General features: G+C 37.9%; 1 protein-coding gene across 2 annotated transcripts in view; it reads left to right on the top strand.

Annotated features, from left to right (window-relative positions):
- Supt3h (SPT3 homolog, SAGA and STAGA complex component) overlaps positions 1 to 26,857 on the top strand; it is a 318,914-nt gene that overhangs the window by 72,048 nt on the left and 220,009 nt on the right. The gene's annotated exons all lie outside the window — the stretch shown is intronic.

Below are 26,857 nucleotides of genomic sequence, written 5' to 3'. Positions count from 1 at the left end.
TTGTCTCTTTGTAATCTACACTCACTTTTGTGTCACTTTCTCTGGATCTGGTAAGTGTTCCTGCGGGGAGCAGTTTCATGGTGGAGGTGGTACAGCATTCTGCAAGACATCTGGCTCACCCAGCTGTTAACTGAAGAAAGGCTTATATCTCACCTGTTCTAGGGGTTCTAAGGGCATGGGAATGTTATGTTTTATGAAACTCTAGTGTATCATCAAGGAATTTCCAATCAGAAGAGAGATCTCCTTGGGAGAGTTTCACTTAATTAAATGAAGACAATCAGAAATTGTTATAGTTTGATAGGTGGTTTTGTTTACTGCTAAAAAAAAAAAAGTACAATGGCAGGATGATGAAATTAGATTAAAAACCCACAAAGCATGTAGTATTTCAACCAGGGTTTCTCCAAAGTTGAAATAATTATATAATTTTAAAATGAGCCAAGTTAAAGTCAGGAACTTGGTGCCATATGCCCAGTTTTTAACCAACAATTGTAGCTTACCAAAAAACAATGGATTTTACATCCTTGTATCAGGATTGAGCAGCCATAGGTAACCGCGAGAAAAAGTGAGCTTCAAGTGGCACTTCAGGAAGTCAGCACTTGGCTGTGGTGTGGGAGCAGACCTCCCACTCAGGATGTCTGCCGCTAGCTCTCACGGGTGGGCAGTGCTCACAGGTGCTAAGAGCTGCACCTTCTCCATTTTTCTCCTTTTAAGTGACAGGGTGTGATAGGGACTCAACTTCCAGCCTGATACACCTGAGAAGAGAGCTTCAACTGGGGAACTGCCTCTGTAAGACTGTCCTATGGGCACATTTATATGATGTTTCTTGATTGCTTAATGATGGAGGAGGGGTAGCTCACTGTGGACAGGCCTATCCTAGGCAAGTGGGCCTGGGCTCAATAAGAAAGATAATCATAAGCAGGCTGGAACCAGCGTGGTTTGATTGGTTTATGTAAAATATATAATTTATAATTGAATATAATCTTGTTCCAAAAGATTTAATGGAAACTCAAACATTTTCGTTTGGGGCAGCTGTTTGGTATAGGAAAACGTGGTCTTAGAATCAGGCTGGTCTTGAAATAAAGTTTTTAATAAGAGACTCGCTAGGTATGTGTTGGTGGGTCATAGGTAACCATGAAAAATAGTTGTGTTTAAGCCTCAGTTTCTACATCTGCCAAAATATGGTTGGTTATTGTGTCAACAATACAGTTTTAAAAAAATTTATTATTTTAAAAAGTGTGTGTGCATGCGTGGCGTGTGTGTGTGTGTGTGTGTGTGTGTGTGTGTGTGTGTATGTGTGTGTATGTGTTTATGTGTATGTGCGAATGAAGGAGCTATTGGAGTCCAGAAGAGGATACTCCATCCTCCAGAGCTGGAGTTGCAGGTGTGTTGGGAGCTTCCTGATGTGGGTACTGGGAACAGAACAGCCAAGTGTGCTTTTAACTTAACTTCCATCATAGGACCTAAAGTTATTTTTTCATCATTTTAGTAAACAAGTTTTATTTTTATGTACAAAATTTATGAATATTAGTAGTGACTGCTCAGTACTGGCTACAAACAATTAAAAATGCTTACACTTCCCTAAAATAGGACAATTCTGAAGTAAAATGTTCACTGTTAATAGTCTTAATGTAAAGATACCAGTATTTCTTGAATTTGAATATTTCTTAAGAAATCCTAGCTACTGTAGCCAGAGTTCAGGAGCAGTTGACAGGGTGCACTTCTCAGTGTGCACTAAGTACAGGATTTGGTCACCTTTACAGAAGATCACATCTTGAGGCCTCAGGAGGCTGACAGTGTTTAGATTAACTTTGTCTCTGTTGTGTTATTTGTTCAGCCCCTTTGCCTCACGTCGGTTGCCAGTTATGTAAAGCCAGGATACTTTAGTTCCATGGACAGCACCACAGTTGTGGTGCCGGGACAAAGGCAATAACTCTGTGTCCTTTGGAATTATTTTTGACATGTGGGTTTAAATGAGATTTTCTGACATAAGTAGTAAGGTTGTTGAGAAGGAAATAAGTAATGGTATGTTGAGAAGGAAATATAATAAATTGTATATTTTATTTAAAATATCCCTGTGAAAATGTAGATTCCTGCTTCCTTTTAGTGAGACATAGGACATATGTCCAACAAACTTTCTGATTTGGGGGGACAAAACCACAGCTGGCTTGCTTTACCTGCAGCTTTTATCATAGTTGACAAACTGTAGCTCAAAATATTTAGTAAAACAATTTCATCTATAATGAGCATGCGTGCAGTGTTTTTCTTGTCACTCTCTGCCATACAGTTATATAGCAGTTACATTGTAAGATGTGTCTAGTAATCTAGAGACTTAAATTATGCTGGACCTTGTGTGTGTGTGTGTGTGTGTGTGTGTGCAGATGTGTGTCCATAGATGATAGATGCAGAGACAGCCCCACTGGAGATGGACACTGTTCATGGGTTCTGAGACAATGATGGCGCTTCTGGAACCGGCCCGTCTCCAGAGGATGGTTGTGTTCTAGCTCATGGAGGAGTGTAAGGCAGCTGGTCCATCTCTCTGTGTGAAGTGTATAAAACCTTCCTAACCTGAGCAGTCAATATTAGTATGGCTTTTAAGAAATTTCATAAAATATGGATTAAATGAAGAAGCAGTGTTCGACCTGCTTTTTGGTCTTATTTACAAAGAACATAGGATTCTTTCTTCATAGTGTTGATTATGTAGGCACATTTCACAATAAGTTAAATTGCTCCAACACAGCATCAATTCAAAGGCACTCATACCAACATTTTTGTTGTGCCTAATTTATTGCAGTGCATGAATAGAATACACTATTTATGTACATGTATGTCCAGGGATGTAAATGTACATACCTGAGCTTTGAGATACGTGGTAAAGTACAAGTAAAATTTTAAATTAACCATTGTTTTTATTTTTATAGTGTCAAATTGTGATAATATGCTGCAATTTGGTCTCTATCATCCGTTGGTAGTTAGGTGCTGTGCAATGCAATGTCTTCATGCTATTTTCTGTTTTAATAGTGAACTCTGTGTGTGGATGGTGAAAAACAGTCCTGCAACGTGTTGTAGTGTACTCTGAGCAAGCTGCGAAGCACAAGAGATCAGGAACTAATCCCACTGAGAGAACCTGCACTCCTTCCTGTGGATATTGATAGCACTCTCAGTTGGGGTCTGCAACTGAGACAGGAAACCCTCAATAGACAGCAGGCATGTGCTCACTTACTTTTCATGAGGCACTCACACTGTGTGTGGTGTGCTCACTTACTTTTCATGAGGCACTCACACTGTGTGTGGTGTGCTCAGTTACTTTTCATGAGGTACTCACACTGTGTGTGGTGTGCTCAGTTACTTTTCATGAAGCACTCACACTGTGTGTGGTGTGCTCAGTTACTTTTCATGAGGTACTCACATTGTGTGTGATGTGCTCAGTCACTTTCTATGAGGTACTCACACTGTGTGTGATGTGCTCAGTTACATTCCATGAGGTATTCACACTGTGTGTGGTGTGCTCACTTTTCATGAGGTACTCATACTGTGTGATGTGCTCAGATAATTTCCATGAGGTACTCACACTGTGTGTGGTGTGCTCAGTTACTTTTCATGAGGTACTCACACTGTGTGTGGTGTGCTCAGTTACTTTTCATGAGGTACTCACACTGTGTGTGATGTGCTCAGATAATTTCCATGAGGTACTCACACTGTGTGTGATGTGCTCAGATACTTTCCATGAGGTACTCACACTGTGTGTGATGTGCTCAGTTATTTTTCATAGGCACTCACACTGTGTGTGGTGCGCTCAGTTACTTTTCATGAGGTACTCACAGTGTGTGTGATGTGCTCAGTTATTTTTCATGAGGTACTCACACTGTGTGTGGTGCGCTCAGTTACTTTTCATGAGGTACTCACACTGTGTGTGGTGTGCTCAGTTACTTTTCATGAGGCACTCACACTGTGTGTGGTGTGCTCAGTTACTTTTCATGAGGTACTCACACTGTGTGTGCCTATAAATGGTATCTAAGTTTTCAATCCTGTGAGTGAATTATAACCGAAAAGATACTGCCTTTAATGGAATTTTTTTCAAAATACTTCTTTTGATATGGTGTCATTATACACCCTATTTCAATGTACATTTGTCTCATATTTACACATGTACTTTATTATGGCTTGTTGGTGTAATTTATCACAGTTAACATTTTACTTAGGTTTGTAATGTAATTTAATGTCATTTGATTAAAATTATGTTAATATTTTAGATTAAGAAATTTAAAATGAAATAGTAATTTAGAGCTTTATAGCAAGGTTTTAAGTAGGTTTTCAAATTTGATTGTATTAATGTGTTTGTATTACATCATGATTTGACAATTATAGCAATGTATCTTTAAAGTTATTTATTATGATAAATTAGAGAAATGTATCTTTAGGCTTTATCTAGTTTCTAATTGAATTGTTGGTTATGTTGCTTTTAGGTTTGAGAGTTCTTCTGGTTTGTAGTTTATCTTATTCCCACAAGAGGATTTTACTTTTCAAAGCAAAAATTTTCATTTCTATGAGGCCGCTCTAGTTATCCTTTCTTTCGAGTCAGTCTTAGCTTTCTGCCGACTCCTAGATCTTACACATTATCTCTAGTTAACAAGAGCAGCAAGTGCACCTCCACCTTCTGTTGTAAAGGCTAGCTCCTTTCCTGAGCTACAGCTCTGAGCTTGACCTTAGCCCTTAGCCGTGTGTGTTCGGCCGTCCCTGCCACCTTCATGTTCCAGCATGGGCTCACCTGCTCCTGAGCAGCACAAGCTTGTCACTCACTGGACGTGGGAAGCGTGAGCCTTTGCACCATCTCCACCATTCAAAGATTAGCCTGTCTATCCCAAGGGTAGAGTTTGGAACAAGCCTTCCCTATGTCTTCCAAAAACAATTTATGAACTGAAATACACATTCTAGTATACTTATAGTTCAATTTGATAAAACTTTATGGCTTTAGCATGTGTAGTTTCCTATTCCAGGAACATAGTAATATTATATCATGCTCATATTTGATTTCTCTTATTAGCATTTCAGTATACAACTGTTTTATTTAAAAAATTAGTATTTTGGGGATAATTATAATTTAAAAGTAGTGTTTTGATTTCTATTTCAACATGTTCCATGTTAGATCCATCTAGAAGTAGCTTGATTTTTTTTTTTTTTGCATTGACTTCCTATCCTAGAGGCTTAGTTAATTCACCTACGCGTTGTAGATTTTCTTTGTCCTTTGCTATTTAGACTGTTACACCATCTGCAAACAGGAACGCCAATTTCTCTTTTAATTTAGATACATTTCCTTTTCCTGCTTTGTTGTAGCAGTGGTTAGGATTTTCAGTAGTATGTTCATTAGCTATGTGTGTATATGTGTGTGTATAATCAATTTTATTAGTTGCCATGGAAAGAGAGTGTTTTGCTTATGTTTTAATAGTCACATGGTTTTCAGGGAATTAGTCCATTTTATAAGCTGTGATATTTTAAGACTGATGTTCTAAATTTTCCCTCATCATCTATTAAAACAGCTATAAAATTCATAGAAGTAACCTTTTCTCTTTTTCTGTTTATGGCTTGTACATTTTTTTTTTACTTATTTTTGACAAAGGAGATTTATCCTTTTTCCATTTCTCCCTAAGTGTTTTTGTGTTTACAGATCTGTGTCTTGTTTCCGTCTTGACACTGCTCTGTGTTTACTTGCCCCTCCCCCCAGTCCTGTGAGGTGATTTGTAGTAAAGATTTACTTGTATTTCTGTAACTATGTATTTCTGTGTATGCATGTGTGTGGCTGCCCACAGAGGCTAGTGAAGCCATCATATCCACTGGAGCTGGGATTCTAGGCTACTGTGAGCCTCCTGACATGAGCGCTGAAAAACAACTCCAGGTCGTCCGCAAGAGCAGATGTGCTCTGAACCACTTAACGTCTCTCCTGCCATGGTCATTTCTCCAGAACAGTTTTCCCTATGCTCTCAATGTTGCCTATGCCTCTCTCTGGTATATACTCTCCTAATAAGTTGTATTCCAAGTTTCATTCCGTTTTATCCATGTTTATGTTCTTTTCATGATTTATTTTTTACCCTTCAGTTATATAGAAGTATTCTGTTTAATTTCTATGTATTTAGGGATTTTTTTTCTCTTCTATTTATTTTGGTCTTATCCTATTATGAATAAACAGATGACTGCTTAAACTTCACACATTTTATTATGTTGAAATTTGTCTTATGGCCCAGGACATGTATTAAGGAGCCTCCCAGAAGCATTGCTGTAGGGTGAATTGTTACAATGTCTTCGATGTGATGCTCTTGGTGTGTCTTTAGAGTTCCTAGATCCTTGATGACTTTCCGACTGGCACCTCCAGCTATTGGAGTCTCTGTTGCCAAGAATACTCATTTTAGTTTTCCTGTATGTCCTTTTAGACTTTGTTATTTGGTTAGTGTTGTTGTAGTTAATGCTCTGGATTCTCAAATGAAATACACACACACACACACACACACACACACACACACAGCCTTATATTTAATATTCCTTAATCAGCTCAATTGGCTGGGCCACTCCCAAACTTCCACGTTGCTAACCCCTTCCCTTTGATACTCCTGATACTTACTAAAATCTCTATTCCATCTTTGCTACCCCTGACCCAGTTGGAGGAGCCGGCCCTAGGCCACTCTTTCCTGGCGCTTACATGACTGATGCGTATGTCTTCCTGCTCTTCTCAAGCATTGATCTTACACCTTTTCCGGCATGGTGATTCTGCTTCTTCCTTGGTCCCCTTGCTCATGAATCCTAAAGTCCCACCTCTGTCTCCTTCCCCAGCCATTGGCTGCCGCCAGCTTTATCTACTAGTAAGAACCAGCTGGAGGGCAGGGACCCACAACATTTCACATACAGGAACCCAAATAACATAATGCAAGCATTAAACCCAATCCTCAACAGGTTAGCATCTGTAGACTCGTCCTGTTTTCATACTGAGCTGACACTTAACACAATGCCTTTCTTTGTGTCTCATTATTCTCTCTGAAATCTAATTTACTCACATCAGTGTTGCTGCTCTGCTTTTTATGTATCGGCATGTGTCTTTCTTGCTTTTGCTTTCCTGTGCCTACACTACCTCCCTCTCTTTCTACCAGGGAGGGTATAATTAGAAGGAATTCCAACAAGAATATACTCTGTACAGAGCAGTCCGTTAGCTACAGTATGTTTATTGAATATGGTGTGCTATTTTGATACTTTTAGATACTATAAAATATAGAATTTGAATAATTAATATACTTTATTATCTTAGACATTTGTTGCACAAAAGATTATTTTTATATACATTGTCCAACCTTGACCTCTTAAATGATACATGGTAGCTATTTTCATGAAACTTAGTTTAATATTGCAGATTTTTTCTCATTTAATTTTTTTCTATGGACTTTTCTGGTCTTTTATTCTTTTCCTTCCTATAGGAGTATTTGCATGTTTTTCTCTTTTGATTTACAGTAGGTTTTAGTGCATTTTATGTAATGGTACATAATTTGCATATTGATTGCTTTGGGGTTACATTATGCGTAAGTGACTTGGAGACTATGGCTGCAGCACTTTGATTCTTCAGGTGAAGCCCCACACTCTGATTTTTAATTAAGCTAACTTAATTTTCCCTCTCTTAAATATTAATTTTATCATTAGTTTTTTTTTGTAGTTTTGTTTTGGTTTTAAAACATAACTCTAAATCATGGGAGAATGTCATCTTATAGCATATAGCCAACATTTCAATCTTTTGTGTTTTGTTGGTAAATGATTCGCCAATATTCCCTTTTTTCAAGTACTTTATTAAGAACTTTCTAATCCAGTTTTAAAGTACAAATTTCTTAATTTATTCAATAATATTAGATAGACTAAAATATTAATGAAACTGTGCTGTATAGTCAGGACACGCGTCTCAGTGGTGTTCAGACCTCCCAGAGCACTCTATAAATGACGAGTATTATTCTTCGTGGGAATGAGTGGAATGCTGTTGGTTTGCCATTACACGCTGAAGAAACAGAGCGTTTGATGTCAAAGCAATGATAGCAGTGGTTTAGGGCTCTTAGCTTAGTTTTTTTGTTTTGTTTTGTTTTTTACTCTCAAGGAATTAAAAGCTAAAACATCTTAAAGGTCACAGTATCATCAGTCTTCCTCTTCCTCTTCATTTATTTAGTATGCATGAGAGGTGCTCATGTGCACTTGCCACACACAGCACATGTGGGGAGATGTGAGGACAAAGTGTAGTTGTTGGCTCTCTTTTCCAGGCACAGGGACTAGAGCCCTACCCACTGAGCCACCCTACTGGTGGCAGCTCTTGTTTTAAGTACAATGTGCTCAGTTTCTTTGGGAATGTTAGAGAGCAGGTAATTCAAGGGCTTTTCACTTTGCTTTTGTTTTTGAGAGAGTGTCTCATTATGTAGCCTAGGCTGGTCTCCGGTTATTATTTCTTCCACCTCCCAGTTGCTGAGATTATAGACGTAGTAAATAGTAAATAGTTCCGTGGAGATGTTTTCACCTTGCAGGAAGTTAGGGCAGTTTATGCTCTTGGCTCTTGGCTTCCCTACTTTATCTACTTTGTGTACTGGTATCTAACAACCACCCTTAATGTCCTCATCAATGTGTTTTTCTTGACTATTCCTAAGTGGTGGATTGGAAACATCTCAATTTAAGCTACTCAATACTCTTAAGATCCATACTTTCTGACCGTGTGTTTTCAGTGTTTTCCCTGCAGAGAGTTAACCACCGGACAAGAGTGTTTTCACTCCTTTCATATTTCTTAGTGTTAGAGCTGATTTCCTTTTCCCTGATTTTATTATCTTCATGTTTTACTGCTGTCAGTCACGTGACTTTCCTGTTTGGCATAATTTATTCTTTTGCTTAAATTTTAGATAATTTTCCCCCAGTCATTTTCTCTCCTCTCAAACTGCATGAATTGGGCATGTGTGTGGTCACATTTAAACCGTTTCCTAAGGTGCTGTAGAGAACTGGTTTCCTCCCTCTGCGCTGCTCTGTACGTGGGTGGCCACTGCCCTCTTTGATTCTGTGTTCTGTGTTATGCTTGCTCATTTATACATTGCTTTATTGTTCCAATCTCTTCCTGGAGTTAATTGCTTTCAATATGTTAACTTTTTTTTTCATTTCACAGTCTTGGAATTATTTTGAATGCTAATGACATTATTGGCATGACTGTTTACATTTAAGTAGTAACCTAAATGCACTTTAGGAGCTTTGAAGCAATCTTTATTCAATACCAAGTTTCAGTGTTCCCCATAGTGTGTTGAGTCACAGTGAGAATCTAGTAAATCATCGAGTAAATATAGGGAATTACTGATCAAGCCAATTGTCTTAATCTAACATTTCTTTCAAAAAAGATTTATTTTTATTTTTCATGCTTGAATATTTTGCCTGCAGGTGTGTCTGTGCACCATATGTGTATCTAGTGCCCCCCAAGTCCAGAAGGCAGTTCTAGCTCCCCTGGGAATGGAGTTACAGCCTCCGGGAATGGTTGTCAGCTGCTGTACGGGTGCTGAGAACTGGATCTGGGTCCTTATGCAAGAAAGAAAGGCTCTTATCTTAGCCTCTGAGCCATCTCCCCAGCCCTTACATTTTCTCTTTCGTGATTAAGGCTAAGAACACCAGGCACGTACATGGTTACAGACTTAGTCAGCTAGCACTTAGTCAACTTCTTTGGTCCAAGTTATAGACTTTCCATAAGTGAGGCCAGGGTTTTCACAGGGCGGAAACTTGAAATTAAAACTAATGGTTTTAGTGTGCATGTATATGTCTGTCTTTTACATGTATGCATGAGTGTGTGTGTACCCATGCATGTATATGTCTTTTACATGTATGCATGAGGATGTGTGTGCCCATGTTTGTGGGTGTTTTCCTTTATTGCTGTCTACTGTATTTTGGTGAGACAGGTTGTCTCACAGAACCAGGAGCTTTTGTATTTGTCTAGGTACTGACAAACATTCATGAGTGTTTGTCTCGTGGGCAGTGAGCCCACGAGATCCCCTTGTCACAGCTTCCTGCCTGAGAGGTTATGCACACAGATCATCACATATGTTTTTTTTTTAATTTTATTTATTTATTTATTTATTTATTTATTTTTAATGTGGGTGCTGGGACTGGGGGGTTGATCTGAGATCTGCATGCTTGCACAGTAGTCACTTATTGACTAAGTCCTCCTCAGTCCCGATATCACGATTTTTAGTGACTATTCCTGCTCATTGACAGTGGCTATGAATGTTTGTTTCTCTGGCAATTTACCAATATATTTTGTCTTTGCCAAATAAGATTGCTAATTTATTTGATTTACTGTTTTTTTACTGATACTGAACATTGGACAATGTTTTGGCCATTTATTTTTTACCCCTGTATATTACAAATCGTTCATTTTCTTTTGGAGGCATCCACATGCATTGGATATATGTGTGTGTGTGTATGTGTGTGTGTATAATCTGAGCTAACCATTCTGTGTCTACTCTATTTTCTTGTCTAGATGGCCACTTTGGGGTTAGTTGAACACTAGTGTGTATGCTCTGAGCTGTTTGAGGAGTGGCTCTTGACTTGTCATATAGGGCAGTGTTTCGAGATTCTCAAGCTAAGGGAAACAAGAGGGTACAAAGTCTGAGTGTGGAAAAATCAAGAAAACTAGTCAGAAAACCTAGAGAGCTGTGGATCTAGGGTACAGGCCTGTATGTGTGCATATAGACCGTCAAGGCTAGTGCCAGAACTGAGGCCACAGAAGAGTAGATTCCAGGAAAAGGGACATCTAGTGATGTAGTCCTAATGATTACCTGAGTAGACGTGGGAACAGTAAGAGATGTGTTTCAGCTAAAAGAAAGAAAGCAACCAATGGGCCTGACTGAAAAATAGCATATGAAATGCAGGGAAGAGATGAACTACACATTATAAAGCATGATTTTAAGTGAGCAATGAAATAGAAGACAGTGTGTTAAACCTTGCTACTAGACTATTTCTTTCAATTAGCCTAAGTATAGCTGAATAAACACAGACCTCTACCACCACCACCACCACCATCATCATTTGTATTGGCCTTTAGGGTCATTTTGTGGTTCAGGCACAGGCAACTTAAATGTGTTTAAGAGACAAATAGGAATCTTTTATGCATATACTGAACCTGGAACTTGCTGATGGGCCAAATTGGCTGGCAGATAAACCCTAGGGATCTCCCTGTCTTCATCTCCCTAGTGCTGGGATACAGGCGTGTGCTGCCGTACCTGCATTTTTACCTCAGTGCTGTGCTTCTTCAGATCTCAGAGCCTCATGCTTGCACGGCAAGCACTTGCCATCTCCTTAGCACCCAGAATATGCATCTTAATAATGAAGAGGGATGCTATGTGTGTCTTTTAAAGTTTTGATGTTAGACACGTAATTCTTGATGCCATCATGATAAGAGGTTATGGCATGAAGAACTCTGTGGGCTGGATGACTGCTAAGTCACAGGACCATGACTGAGCAAGTAGATTTGTTTCTAAAGTAGGGCTTTTGGTATGTGCTCAATGCATGTGTGTGGTGTGTGTCTGATACATGCTGTTCCTATAGCTTCATAGAAGGACTAAGTCAGATACAAGGGACAGATAAGTCAGACCTTACTGTCTTCATGGTACAAAAATCTCTAGAATGCTAAAAAATAAAAGTGTTTAAGTTTCACAAAAATTAGAGTTTTCTAACCTCAAGTTTGTATGCTAACAGATTTTCTATTTTCAGTTGTAGTTGTTTATGTTGGAAGACTTCTAGCTTTTTTTATTTTTTTCCCGTTTTTGTATTAAAAAGGGGAAAAATATCAGTACACCTAATACACACATCCTCATGGAATGATCAGTGGAAATGCACTTCCCTGGGGTGGGAGAGTTTTGGGGAAGTGTAGCAAAGGACTCAGGTCAGCTGAGGGCTCATCTCATTTTGCCCTGTCCTCTTGAATCTGTGCTTGATAATGAGCTTTAACAGCCATCTTGGAACCATGGATCTAAAGCACTACCAAACTCATACCATAAACCTTTCCGTTATTGTACTAGACAAAATAGTGGGACCCAGTGAGGTTTTTAATCCTAATTCTTGAACTAGTGCATGTGTTAATGCTAAAAGGGATTTATGGATGTGAGCCAATTAAATATCTTTAGATTACAAGATGATTAGGATTATCAGTGTGGTTCCCAGGATGTTGACAAAAGTTCGTAAACGAAGGAGGCAAGAGAGTTGAATTTCAGGCAGATGTGACTCTGAAAACTGAGTCACAGACTGAGGACCAAAGGTACTACCCTCTTAGTGCTTAGAATCAGAGAAGAACCTAAAAGCCAAGGAATGCAGCCAACTGTTAGGAACTGAATAAGACAAGGCAGCAGACTATGTCCAAAAGTCTAAGTAAGGGTCTAGGAATACAGCTTATCAAGCAAAGTCATGACTGGGAAAGACTAACAACCTGAGTCTGATCCCTGGAGTCCACAGAAAGGTGGGGGGAGAGAACCAACTCCACAGAGTTGTCATCTTGTGCTCTGGTACACTCATGCCCCCTACATGTAGCATATATATACAATGATAAAATAAAAGTAGATAGACAACCCAAAATGTCAGGTGACATCTGTCATCAGCTGGTACTAGGTCAGTAGAAACTAGGCTGAATACAAGCATACAAATGCAGACCACAGGAAGGAGAGCCTATGTAACTTGGAAGCAGATTCAAGATCAAAGGTGTAGGTTGGAATCTTGCCGTCCACTCCTATCTCCTCGTGGTCATCAATAGCAGCATCTTAATAACCCCCATCATATAGCCATTTTCTGATCACATTGGATCAGCAGCTGCCACTGCTGTTCCATTGGAGGGTTTGTTGTTGTTGTTGTTGTTTTGGTATTTTTTGTTTTGTTTTGTTTTTTTTCGAGATAGGGTTTCTCTGTGTAGCCCCGGCTGTCCTGAAACTCACTCTGTAGACCAGGCTAGCCTCGAACTCAGAGATCCGCCTGCCTCTGCCTCCCAAGTGCTGGGATTAAAGGCATGCGCCACCACTGCCCGGCTATATTGGAGTTTTAAAGAAAACCTTATCTGTCTTTCCCTTTGATTCCCAACCCCTATCCCTGCCCCTACCCCTTACTGTAAACTTCACATGATGACCAGAGAAACTTCAGAAATCCCTATGAGTTTCCTTTGCTCCAGTTCAGAAATCTCTGTTGTTCCAGGAGTGAAAGCCAGATGTTTCATGATATGCACATAGACTCACTCCTGTCTGGTGTTGTTCCTAGTGCTGGCAGCATTCCTCTTCCCATTGGCTTACAACCCTACAAAGAACTGCAGCTGAAGTGCCCTCGGACTGTTCTGCACTTTCAAACCCTTTAGAATCTTTCCTTGGAGATCCTCATGCTCCCCTATGCCCTTACCTCCTTCGTGTCTTTGCCTCAAGATTACATCATCATTGAAGGCCTCATAAGTCACCACGTTTAAAATAGCATCTGTCCCCTTCTCTGGTACCTGCACCTACTATCTGACATGGTATCTGTTATGGATTTAACTATTCATGTGGACTCATCTACCGCCCCTGTTAAAGCAGATGCTTTCAGCACATGGCAGGATCCCAGAAAATGATTATTAAATGAGGGCCTCTTGAGCTAGCAGGAACACAAATAGCTAAAACTTAACATAATGGAATATTAATTTTACTCAATCACATTTGTGTGTCGAATTCTCTCTCACGGTTGTGCTAACATGGCCCCTGTGAAGATAGCTGGACTGTGAGAAAAAGCTGGGAGGTGACATGAATTACCATCAGCACTACCAGCTGACTGTCACCTTGAGTACCTTGCTTACTGTCCATCTATAAAGTCACATTGTAGGTGCCACCTTCTGTAGTGGACATACAGACTACAGAAATGGAGGAAGACCTAAAACTCCTTCCTGGAACGTAAGTAATGTGCTTCCATTCTTAGGCCACACAACTTTAGGACTGTGTATAAAGAGGACAGCACATGCTGCGTGAGTGCATGTGTATTTTAGGGAAGCAGATGAACTTGATCAAAGAGAACAGGAAGTCAGTCTGTTGAGTCTATGGTTTGGGCAGGTTCTAGAGCAGTGGTTCTCAACCTTCCTAATGCCCTGACCCTTTAATACAGTTCTTCATATTAGAGTAACTCCCAAGCATAAAATTTATTTTGTCGGTACTTTATAACTATAGTTTTGCTACTCTTATGAACCATAATATAAATATCTGTGTTTTCTGATGGCCTTAAGTGACCCTTGTGAAAAGAAAAAGTTGTTCAATACCTCAAAGTATCATGGCCCACAGGTTGAGAACCGCTGTGTTCTAGAGGAAGTGTTGTTTTTTTTTTTTTCAGTGAGGGACTTTTGTTAGGTTTTGTTAGGATATGAAACCACAATCCATCACCAGTTTTTTATTATTGATGAAACGACAGGACTCTGAGAAATATGAATCCAGTATGTGGGTATTTCAAGGAGTTACTGGAATCAAGCTTTAAGAAGCTGCTTAATTCCAGGAACTAACGAAGCCCTTCATTTAAGCTGGCAGCAGTGAGAACAGATAGGAGGAGGAAGAGAGAATCACCAGCACACATGATTGGCGGGATGTGAGAACCAGGAGTGGCCCTTGGTGCTTTTAGCTCAGCCTGGGTGGCTGGGGTACTTTCTATTAGATGGGTGTCAGCCACGCCAACAAGAAGACAGGACAGGACAGTCTAAGTGAGTCCCTCAAGGTTTGGACCTGACTCAGCAGACTGGCTTTTAAACCTTTTCCCCTTTCAATGTTTGAGTGTCTTGTGAGAGTCAGTATGTAAAATCCCCTAAGAGAAGAGTGAAGCAAGGATAGAGGGAATGTGAGGTAGGCGTGTCCCCAGACATCAGGAAACTTTGTGTGCTACTACATTTATGATGACCCCATCAGTCATCTGAATGCCTGCTCACCTGGGGCTTTATATCTTCTTCTCTGTTTTTTTGCCTTAGCTGTCAGTAAATACTTATTCTTTTAGACTTTTGTCTCAAGTTTCAGGACTAGTAGATTTAAGAGTGATTTTAAAATTCCTTCCCCATGGAACTTGCAGTTTATTAAAGAAAGCCACAGTTTGAAATAAAGTTAAAAATGAAATCACCTTAAGATCCCTATAAAAGCCTTGTGCTTGAGAACTATTTTAGAGGGATAATGAAGGACATCTTTCAGAAAGGTGTACTTGAGTTCAGAGAAGGAGAGAATGAGGATGGATGAGAGCAGCAGCAGCAGCAGCGGCAGCAGCACAGCTAGGGGAGAGAGGCTGAGACGGGGGTTGATGTCTGTTAGGTTCGAGTATCGGGCTCCTTCCTGTCTTTTCCTGTGTTGTTTTGACATCTACGTCATTGTCACCTTCTGCCCCCATCTTCATATCCTCTCACGGGCTTTTTGACTGGTGCTTTAAATCATTTTTGTAATATTTCTCCAAACCACCAGACAAGACTTCCTTTGTGGAGTCTGCTATCAGTAGGACCTTATTGTTGTGTATGATATGTTTTGTTATTAGTAGATACAACATAGGGGGGCTGTTATTCATAAATGTTGAGATTTCTCCAACTTGTATTGCATTTTCTTTCAAAATGATGAATTCATGTACCTGAAACTCAAGAGAAAAGTAAAACTCGTCACATGCATTGGTGAATTGCTTTGAATGGAGATTCCTTCCCTCACCTTAGTCAGTATTCCACACTAAATGACAAGGCTGTCTCAAGGTAGGGGTCTTTTTGAGGAGTAGTGATATTGTACATTTTTATAGTTTTAGCTATAGGAAAAGTTTATGAATAAAATTATTTAGGCAGTCTTTCTAAATGGGACATTTGACTGTTCAGTACAAAAACATCTTTGAATAAAACCAATGTGATTAAGTTTCCATTAACTTTATTAATGGTTTTGAATTTACTGCCAGATAAATAGTAGATTAAAGTTACGTTGTCAGTGTCAGCTTTTAAAATATTTCACTAGGAAGTATGAAGGCCTCTATTGTTTTCCTTTTCTCTGTATTTTAATTCTCTTAATATTTTAAAAATAATGGATTTAAAACCTTTTTAAATTTATTTCATAGTTATCTGTACTCTTAACATGCTTGCATTCTTTTATACAAGTTTCAAGAAATGAATCCTTACCAATTAGATATTGCTATGATATATCATGACTTAATAGCATATTAGTTGTCTTATATTTAATTTCTAATTATTGTATAGGCCCAAAAAGCGAGAAAAAGTAAAAACTGTTAGCATTGATTATGACAGCTTGATTTGTAAAATTGATTCTCTTTTGGGAGAAGGTAAAATCAAATTTGTAATTGAACACTTATATGATTTGTATCATTCTTGGAAGTTACATGAAGGTAAGTTAAATGCTAGAGAAATTTGGAAGCTTGGAAAGTCACTGATGTAAAATGTTGGTTAAGCACCATTCTACTGCTTTCTAACAAGTTAACATAGTTTGGAAATTTGAACATTTTATTAGTTTAACTAATTGTAAATTAAAGCAAAACAAAGTGGTAATATTTTACAAAGTAAGCATAAGGCATTTTGGTAAAGCTTAAGGACACGATTGTTTTTGTTGGAGCAGATGTGAAGGCATATTATTTTAAAGGAAACTGTAGTCTGCAGCTATCTGTTTGGAAACGGTCTTTCAATTACAGCGGCGTCCACAAATGTTAGATGTAAATGAAGATTTGGCTAGAAGCTCTCTCTGTCCTTCTCTGTACTTCCTGTAAAATAAGTAACATCATGTGTCCAATACATTCATTCTAGTCCATTCCATGCTGGGCGTTTCAAGTCTGTGGGGAATGACTGTGTACACTCTAAAATTAACCCCATTATGCCTTTCACTTTCTGCTAGGTAGTATTTTAATATTTATACAAATGTTATAGCGTGTTGATATGTTAATTTATTGTTTAAAAAGGGAACATGGAGTAACTAACTCTCATTATAGATAATCGCATTCTGTTGGTGGTGTGACTTCCCGTATTTATCTAAATAGGAGACATTATTCATTGAGAAAGAAATAAGCCACTTTTTCTTACTGAACAACAAACCAGCAATTAATGGAAGGCTCATGTTTCAGTTGAAAATACTCAGTTCAGAATATTTTCACTTGCCAATTCTTATAGCTAGCTGTAGAATTTCTGTCTTGTTTTTTAATGCAGAAGATAGTTATAGAATAGCTGTTACTTTACAATAAAGTATAATAATATGTGATTATGGTTAATAACATATGATTATGTTACCTATTATTTAAGTAAGAAAAATTCAATAGATTAATATAAGGACTGATGTAGATGTGTAATTATTTTCTTATATAGGTGCTACTTAGAATCAGAACAGTTTGGATTTTAACAAGTTTTCTTAGATTGAAATTTTCATCTCTGTACTTATATGAATATTTATACATGATTATGTAAAACCAATAGTTCATTTCATCCTGTTATTTTTAATATAGGTCATAAAAGAGAATGATAATTTATTACAACTATATTAATTTCCTAGAAGGTTTAGGGGTAGTCAAGTATAGAAATGCTACAAATTTGGTTGAAAGATGATAGCAGTGAACGCTGTTTTTTTTTTTTTTCTTTAATCTTCCTGTGTCAAGAATTCTTGTGTCGCTCTGATGTGTACAAAGATAGGTAGGCCTTCATGGGCAGGGACCTCAGGACCGTGCTGCCTACGGCTTTGTGCCTGTGTTCTTTAGCGTTTCTTCTCATCTGTTAAGTGTAGCATATTTTGACTGCTAGATGTTTTCTCAAAGCACATTCCTGGAAGGTTCCCTTAGCATGTACGTGAGGTAGCTATACTAACTTTACATGCATAAGTACATGATTTTAAGATTATGTGATATTTATTTATATACTATAGCTATATTATTAGATATTTTGGTTGTGGGTTAATTTTTCATTAATTCATTCCTATTTTCAATAAACATGCCAATTTTAAACTTTTATTTAATATTGCTAACATTTTAGAAATGAGTAAACTATAGATGAGCATTTAGTGAACAAACTTTGTGCAATAACACTGATGAATTTCTACATGTTTATTCATGGGGTGGGTCATGGCGTCATAAATCTGTTACCATAGTCACATATTTTGGCTTTATCAAGTATTTGCTGACCTAAATAAGTAATGCTGTACAAGTGTTTACATTTATGATACATTGTAATTTCTAAAATTATAAATGTTTTATTTTCTCTAGTTTGGCTTTTAGTTTTATGTCTCTGATTTAATTGATGAGAGTTATAAAATTGCTCTTGGGGCCCTTTCCACAGGTTTCTATCAGCGGATGGACACTAGTTTGTACATTTCAGACTCATATTGACTGACTTTCCTTGGAACAGAAAAATTGTTTTCAGTTTAGCCACAGACTCCCATAAATAAGACTCTGGCCTTAAAGAAACACAGCCTTTAACTGATTTTTTTTTTTTAAAGTTAGAGTTCAAAATCCTGTATTGCAAAAAGGAAAACATTTCTGAGTTATGAATGCTTCTGGTGCTGCTGACAGGTAGAAGATAGGACTATCATGGCTAAAGTTAGAATATTCACAGCGAAACAGAAGCTTCTGCTGGGTTACCAGTGGTTTCAGTAAAGTGAAAGGATGCTCCCCTGAGCCCCTGCAGTTATCAGCTCATGGTTGAACTGCCTGCTTTGTCACTCTCCAGCCCTGGAGGGCTTCACGGCAGGCCTGCTTAGGATCCAAGAAAAGGAGGCTAGTACCTTCCCTAGTCCTTGTGATATATAATCTTTGCTCCCAAAGTAGTGATTTTTTTTTTTTTACTATTAAAAGCCCAAGAAGCAATCTTAATATGAAAAATTATTTTTTCATAAAATGAAGATGTAACTGATCATGGAAATTCATACTTTAATTGCTAATTCCTCAGGTCACCAGACAGAAAAAGTCTTAGACTACATTACTTGTATGTAATTTAACTCCCAAATGCTGTGAAAAAGTAGTTTAAAATTATGGTAATTTTTGGGGGAGAGGGTGCAAAATAAATTAAACTTACTATATTGCAAGTAGCTATTAATCATGTATAGATATTTAATCCAGCTAAACAAGAACATTTACAAATATTTTAAAATAAATATAGGTCACTACCTTCAGTTAAATAAAATTTAAAAAACAAATTTATTTCCACTTCTGATTTAAAAGAGCTTATCTTCAAACATCAGTATATCTTTTTTAAGTAGGAGTACTGTGTAATTACTTGTTAGGATTTAAAAGGTGGTAAAACTGATAGCATTTGTAATGGGCGAAGCTGTTGTCACCAGTCTATTGTTAGCAATTTCCTCACATTTCTCTGTAACTCTGACCATGTGATTGTTTTCCCGTTGTCTAGAGCTCAGGGTAACAGCGATGGTGGAGGTTAATGTGCACTCTCAAAAGGGACAGGTGCCTGCTGCATGGTCATAATTAATATGCTGGTGTCACCAGAGCCATAGTTTCAGGTGGGATGGCTTTTCTCAGATCACTCACAGACTATGGCTGGAACTGTCAGACCCTGTAATCAGCTCACCACTCAGGAGCTTTCCAGGATCAATGCATCTCCTCCGTTCAGAGATGCAGGCTCTGTGGGTTGTCATAGATGAGGCATGGCTCACTCCCGTATGGCCATTCCCAAGTTCCCAATCTAGACTTGTTTCCATACGTTAAATATTCAGTAAGTCCTTGTAATGTGTTGGCAGTGACAGCGTTTTCATTCTCTCTCTTCCTCATGGTTAATTTAAGGGGAAATTTTTTTTTAACCCAAAGTGATTATACAGTATCAGGAGGGAGCTTTTTCACTTTAAATTGCAAGGTTTGTATGTTCCATTAGCTGCCAGTGTTGAAGTCTGTATTTCTTTCCATTTCAGACCTTATGATTATAGCAAATGAAGTAGACACTTATACTTTCATTCTTTATTATCTGCTGTTCTGAATATAAAATAACATTCAATTTTGTAAAAGTGATCTTGTTTCACATGAGAAAACTACATCACTAGAACATAAATCCCCATTTAAAAATCCCTTTGAAAAATATTATTCTGTTTCTACTTTTCATATTGATTAGATCCATTCTTATTTTTAGGAAAACATGATTAAATGGCATTTTAAAGCAATAATGAGCCGTTTGAGAAGCTAACCTTACTCATATCATTGAACAGACCAAACGGTGTAACTGCGACACAGCCATGGCATACTGTCAAACCTGTGTCACCTATACAGCATCCAGAATACAGTAAAACTAACCCAGACTCGTAGCTGTGTGTTCTTAGTCAGTGCTGGTAGGGATGAGACAAACATACATCTACCTTTCCTAAGCTATGGTATAATCTGATCCTTCTACTTTCTTCCAGATTTAACCTGATATTTATAGGTTCATGTTCCAGTTTGCACATTCAACATTATCTGGCAAAATCACATGTTTAATGGGAGATTGGCCACTGCGCAGCCGGTATTGAAAAGGGCCTCACAATGCCTGCAGATCTCAGTCTTAATCTTGTTTTCAGTGAGCTAAGAAAGCAATAAATTCAGTTTTTTACAAGTTACTCAAGAACATTTTAGGTGTCTTTTTCATTCAGCTAATCTTTGTTTTGATCCATTGCACAAATTGAAATTTTAAATTTTCTGTAGTAGTATACTGATCTTGTATGTTTCAAAAGACATAGATACTCTCAGGCAGTGAAAAAACATGAACATAGTGAATGTGAAAAATGTTTATCTATGAAACGCTATTGCTAAAAATCATATGATGCACAGCGGCCCTTAAAATAGCTTATTAGGTTGACTTTCCTTTGAACTCATTTAGATGAGTAGCTTGAAGTGTAGACTGTTGTCATTAAATTTTATTCGTCCTTGAGAATGGTTCTCATGTTGCCCAGGCTAGATCCTAGGCTCAAATGATCCTTTTACTCCAGGCATGGGACACCATACCCCAAAATCACCAGATTTTGAATTATTCATTTATTTTTTCAAGAAAAGCAAAGTATATAAATAAATTCTCTAAAATTACCAAGTGCCATTTTTTTCTCCAGGTATTTAATCATCTGATCGTCTGTTCCTTCAGTATTAAATTCTACGGGTTTTAAATCTTTCAGTATTTCTTGTTTACCTATGGAAAGGAAGACATGTTAACATTGAGTAAGAGATAGACTTATAAATATTTATTCCTACTGTAAAACTATTCTTCTTTGTTGAATTTAACTTTAAATATTACTTATTTTAACAACCTTATACACCATGAATGTTTTCTTTCTTTCTCGAAACCTACAGGCAGAGGTTGTGCTATTTCTTACATACTGAGAACAGTTAAGAGACATACAGTTCATGTTGTGGGCTTTTACGTATTTCCTGCCGTTTTGCTTCCTTCTTTTAGTTTGTAGGTATACAGCAGGTTAGTCTGAATTGTTTTGTATTCATGCCTTTTCTCCATATTTCCACAATACCTTTTATGGAACCAAATATCTAATAGTTGAAATGGCGTACACGCATATACTTTTGTGAAGTTTCAAAACCACACTTCTGCCAGTTAATGATATCCAGAAAGTATACTATGCTGGAAAGAGATCATCTTTTCAGTGCATGTCCAATTAAATGCCCGATGCGAAAGGATATCTAAGGTGAAGGATGTTTGTGTGACGCTAAACATAACCAGAGACACTGTGGCTTTAGCAAAGGTACCATTGCTCTATTTTATCAAGTGCCAGGAGCTGCATAATGAAAGTCTTTCAGCGAGCGAAAATATAAGTGAAAAAACATAAAAATACCACCCAGCTGGTAGAGATCTTCCTAATTTCTACCTGATTGTATTTCTGAAGAAATATGGCAGGCTGTCGTAAATTTTCAACATGAACTGCGTTTTTGTTGCCAATTTCCATATCCTTTAAAAAGTGCTGAAGCGTGCATTTGCTATTTATGTTTGCAGTAGACTGAGTACACTTTTACTATTTGTGGTCTGAGAAATTGGAAACAACCAAACAGTGGTGCTATGGTCTAAAAAAAATAAATTTTAAACAGCTGCGGGACAGTATTTTTAGAATGGTAGCCTAAATCGTAAAGCTATACAAGCACCCCCTACTCCATTTTTAAAAACGGGGGACTATTGCCACCCAAAGAACATCAGGTTTCCTTTGTCTCACATGATAAATTAAAACATTGAACCTAAAGTCTACTTTTGACTGGCAGAAAGCACAGTTAGCATCCCTGTGCCAGCCCCTTGCCAGAGTATAAATGCTTGTCATATGTCAGGTGCCAAGTTCAACCAATTCATACTTCTTCTCTTCCTCCAACACTTCCACAGTTAAGACTGTCATTATCATTGTCCTACTAGTGAGAAACTAGTAAGCAAGGAGGCAAGGTCTGGTACAACACCAACAGCAGTCCTACAATTCAATTTACTCCCTAGCTACAGGCTCACTAACCCAAGTTGTTAGCTAGTCTTCTAGATAGAAACTCCAGACAACGTGTAAATATAGTGAAATTATAAAGCCAAGACATATTTATACATAAAAAAGAAACATAACATTATGCAGAATTCAAATGATGGCTTTAATTTGATAGAATTGTTTTTCTGTCCTGCAATAAGTGTCGTTACCATTACGTAAGAGCTTATCATGGATTCCCAGTGGTCAGCAGTGTTTTTCATTTTATGGTGAAAACAAAACATGGTAATTTTCCCAGAGCCAAGTGTCAAGGCTCTAAAATTTCACAAGACATTGGGAAAACCCAAGCAAGTTCCTCCTTCCTCTGTCCCTACAGCACTACATAGGCCTAGCGAGGTGGCTAAGACACATACCCTTCACCTCCACCTGCACAACTGCCAAGTTCTTCCATTTGTTTTTTGCTGAGTATATCTGTATGTGTGTTTACGTGTATGTGTGTGTCTGTGTGAGAGCTAGAGGTCAATTATGGATGCCTCTCTTAATCACTCCTCTCCTTATTTTAAGAGTATCTCTCACTGACCCTGAAGCTACAGTCAGGCTAAGATTTTTCTTAGCCTGACTACCCAGCAAGTCCTAGGGATTCTCCTGCCTCTGCCTCCCCAGCACAAGCATGTACTGTGGCACATGGCTGTTTGTAGGTTCTGGATATCCCAACTTAGGTCTTCATACTGCATGGCAAACCCTTCCCTGACTGAGCCATCTCCCAACACAGACTAGAAGTTCTGGTCCTTACCATCTTTTCTTCAGCCACTTCCATTTCTGCCACTTTTCTCTATGCCACTCATTACAACATCTCACAATTGTTTGGCCACTATTTGTGCAATAACTTAGCCTCATTCCATATCCACCTTCCCTCCCGATTTCCAGTATTCTACTACAAAGAGCCTTTATCTGCTATTTCATTTAAAACAAAACCCACAAATGTGTATAAGAATAAATATAATAAAAAAATAAGAAGAAATATTACTGAAAACTTGCAAGTTTCCAATATTACATCTGTAAACCTCACCTGAAAAATGGTACCTTGCAAGGGCATAGTTAATACTTACAATGATTGAAAGCTGTGTTTTTGTCACTAATAAATTTAACAAACTATAACTATAAATTGTAGAGCTAATAGAATCTTCTTGGTTTTGCAGTCATGTCATTTGAGAAACATCAACATAATCCATATAAAGACCAAAATGATACCACTGATTTCTGTATGGTCTTTATGTTATTTAGTTAGTTAATTAATTAATTAATTTTGAGATGGGGTCTTATTATGTATGTAGTCCTGGCTGGCCTGCATCCTAGTATGTAAATCAGACTGGCCTTGAACGCAGAGATCTGTGTGCTTCTGCCTCCCACGTGTAAGTGCTGGGGGTTGAAGGGTGTCTGCTGTCCTGCCTGCCTCATGGGAGTGATCACTAATGAATGAACTGGCAAAGGAACATGTAACACACATGTATAATATATGTGTGTGTGTGTGTGTATGTGTAGCATATTGTGCTTATTAAATTTAAGATAATTTGACTTAAATAGATAAAATAATCTCAAAAGCATATTAGCTTGAGAATTAATGTATCTTTGATGTAGGTTAAAATTGTGTCATCTATGAGTTTACTTTACTTTAAATTCTATATTTATAATCTTGAAGATCAAATTCTTACTTTCTAATCTCATATGAGGTACTGAATTTTTCTAAGAGATACATGCATTATATTATATTTCTTCATTGTGTATTTTTGGGTTACATACTCTTAGGTCCTTGAGATAGATATACAGGCAATAATTTGATGCAATGACTTGATATTTAACTTTATATTACAGAATAATTTTATTATGATATAATCGTAAAATAGTTTAAAAAATCATTTAAAAACTGTCAGTTTTAAATAAATTTCAAATTTGTAACTGAATTTGTAAAATTATTTATGACTCTAAAATTTCCTGATTATTGTGCATTTGTAGTGTGTAGCTTTTGATACCCTGCTTTAAGCTCTGGAAACAGGCTGCTCTACCAGCCCCCGCTCAGAAAATATATTTTGTTGGGCAGAAAAGGTGAGATGTAGGGGTGGTTCTGATGCTACGGTCCTTTTCCCCAATTGGTTCTTGATCCATCACTATGCATTTTTAAAACATTTCTATTAAGGAATACACATACTTACTTATGAATATATAAACATTCTCTCATTTTGATTTTATGGTTTCCAAGAGCAACTCTTGTTCCTAACTGCACAGATTTGCACTCTGATCTTGCCTTTCCTGACCCTGTTACTGAAACCCTTTCCTGTCCCTTTCTAGTTCCCCTTCCCCATTACCCACACGCTTTTATAATTCTTCTCCCTGTTTTCCTACAGTGCCGGGTTATATCCTATCGCCTCCCACATGAGAGGACGCCCTCTACCCCCTAATGCATCCCTATCACTATGCTTCATCTTGAAGATAAATGGGGGTGTTGGTTCCTTAATGAATCTCAACTGCCGAGTTTGAAAAATACAATCATTAAAGGTTCTTCACAAGTATCACTATAGTTACTGTGTTTGACTTAGTTTTAGAATAAATAGTATTGAGTCATAAAAGGTTGACCCTAGCCATAACAGAAATTTCCATACAATGCAACGATAGGAAGATGTGTTTTCTCATAACTTCAGCATTGCTGATGTCTGTGTATCTAAAGCCAGTGTTGTTACTTTTGCATTTTAGATTTTGCATATAGTTTTATTTCTGATCACCTGTATATATAGTAGTCTAATTCTCTGCAGGACATGACTACTTTGGTAGATATTAGCAGTAACCTCAAAGTTGTTAAATTCTTTGTACTTTTCATTCCCAGGACCATCCATTTGACCATTTTAGAAATACCAAGCCAGAAGAGTATTGACAGAATTTTGCTTTTTTCATGAGAGAAAACTTTTTAAGGTTCAGGAAAAAATTATGAATATTTGATTAAGAACATTTTATTAAAATAATCAATTAGTATAATTTAGAGCAAAAAATTTAATTATCTGTGGGATGCCAACTTGAGTTAATAGTATCATGCTTCTTATAAAAAGACTTAGACTTATTTTTATATTAAAAATAATTTAATTTCCAAAGTGTGTGTGTGTTTTGTGTGTGAGTATGTGTGAGTGAGTGTGTGTGTGACTGTATGTGTGTGTGTGAGAGAGAGTGTGTGTGTGTGTGACTGAGTGTGAGTGCTGGTGACCACAGAGGTCAGAGATAGCACATCTTCCTGGAGCTGGAACTACATGTAGGCAGTTGTGATTGGCCCAGTGTAGGTACAGGGAACCATACTCAGGTCCTCTGCAAGAGCAGCTAGTGCTCCTAACTGCTCAGCCATCTCTCCTGCTCCTCAATCTCATTTAATTTCTTGATGTTGTCTAGATTTGTTTACCTCCTCTTATTCTAAAGCATTGCTCCCACAGTCATATTTTTGTTTTTTATAGTCTTTTGCTTAGGATAATCAGAATGTGGTAGTAGTGTTAAGTTATATCCCCCCACCCCACCCCACCCCACGTAAGCCTTGATCATTTCACAAGGCCAGTATCTCAGAGACAGTTTCTGTAAAGCCAGACTAAGAACCTGAACTTCTCCCATCACCAGAGCACAAAGCACCCATGTGAGTGGCTGCAAACGATGTGAGGAAAGTTTGTTGCTGGAAGCGGAAAGGCTTCAGTGAATGAAGGCACTGAGCTAGGGACCAGGGCTGGGTTTGCAGTGACCAGCAGGGAGGCCTTTTAGCCGTTTTGTTGCTCTCTTGGACATCTCTGTTCTTTTGATATCCCTTTACTCAGGACAGTTAGTGAACATGAAAGTACAGAAAATAATGTTAAAGATATGCAGGTATCAAATATGAGGAGGCCAATTTCAGAAACTCAGTAATTTGATAATTGTTTCCTCACACCTTATTCTTCTGTGACATCATGGGTTCTGGACATGTGTACTACATGTTTTTGCTACAGGCAGTGGCAGGAGTAGTTTTAAACTGGTCTTAACAGTTTTGTGCTTTGATAAAACTTTTGATAAACTTTTTTGTTGTAAAATTTGAGTATAGGTAACTTTTTATTACTAATGCCCACATTTCTTTTGCTTTTATCGACTCTAGTTGTTAGTCCAGTTTTATGTTGCAGAAAGGCTCTTCCCCTGCGCCTCATCCTCCATTGCTTCCTTGCCCTTTCCTCTAGTGTTAGTTGGTCAGCTAGCATTCATCAGTATTATTTAAAGCCGGACTTTACATTAGGAGTTAGACTCGAGGTCACATTCAGTGGGCTTAGACAAGTGTCTCCAGTGATTATCCATGAGAGTGTAGTATATGCAGTTTGATTGGTTTATCGATATCCCTGCTCTATAAACCACTTGGTCCCCTCTGAATTCTTAGCAGTCAGTTCTTGTAATGTCCACACACCTTTGCCAGAGTCTCATAGCTTAAG

Source organism: Grammomys surdaster, unplaced genomic scaffold (assembly GCF_004785775.1).
Source record: "Grammomys surdaster isolate TR1022 unplaced genomic scaffold, NIH_TR_1.0 169, whole genome shotgun sequence".
In the NCBI taxonomy this organism is placed as follows: domain Eukaryota; kingdom Metazoa; phylum Chordata; class Mammalia; order Rodentia; family Muridae; genus Grammomys; species Grammomys surdaster.
The sequence above is the reverse complement of the archived record's forward strand: the minus strand, read 5'-3'. Positions and strand labels throughout refer to the sequence as shown.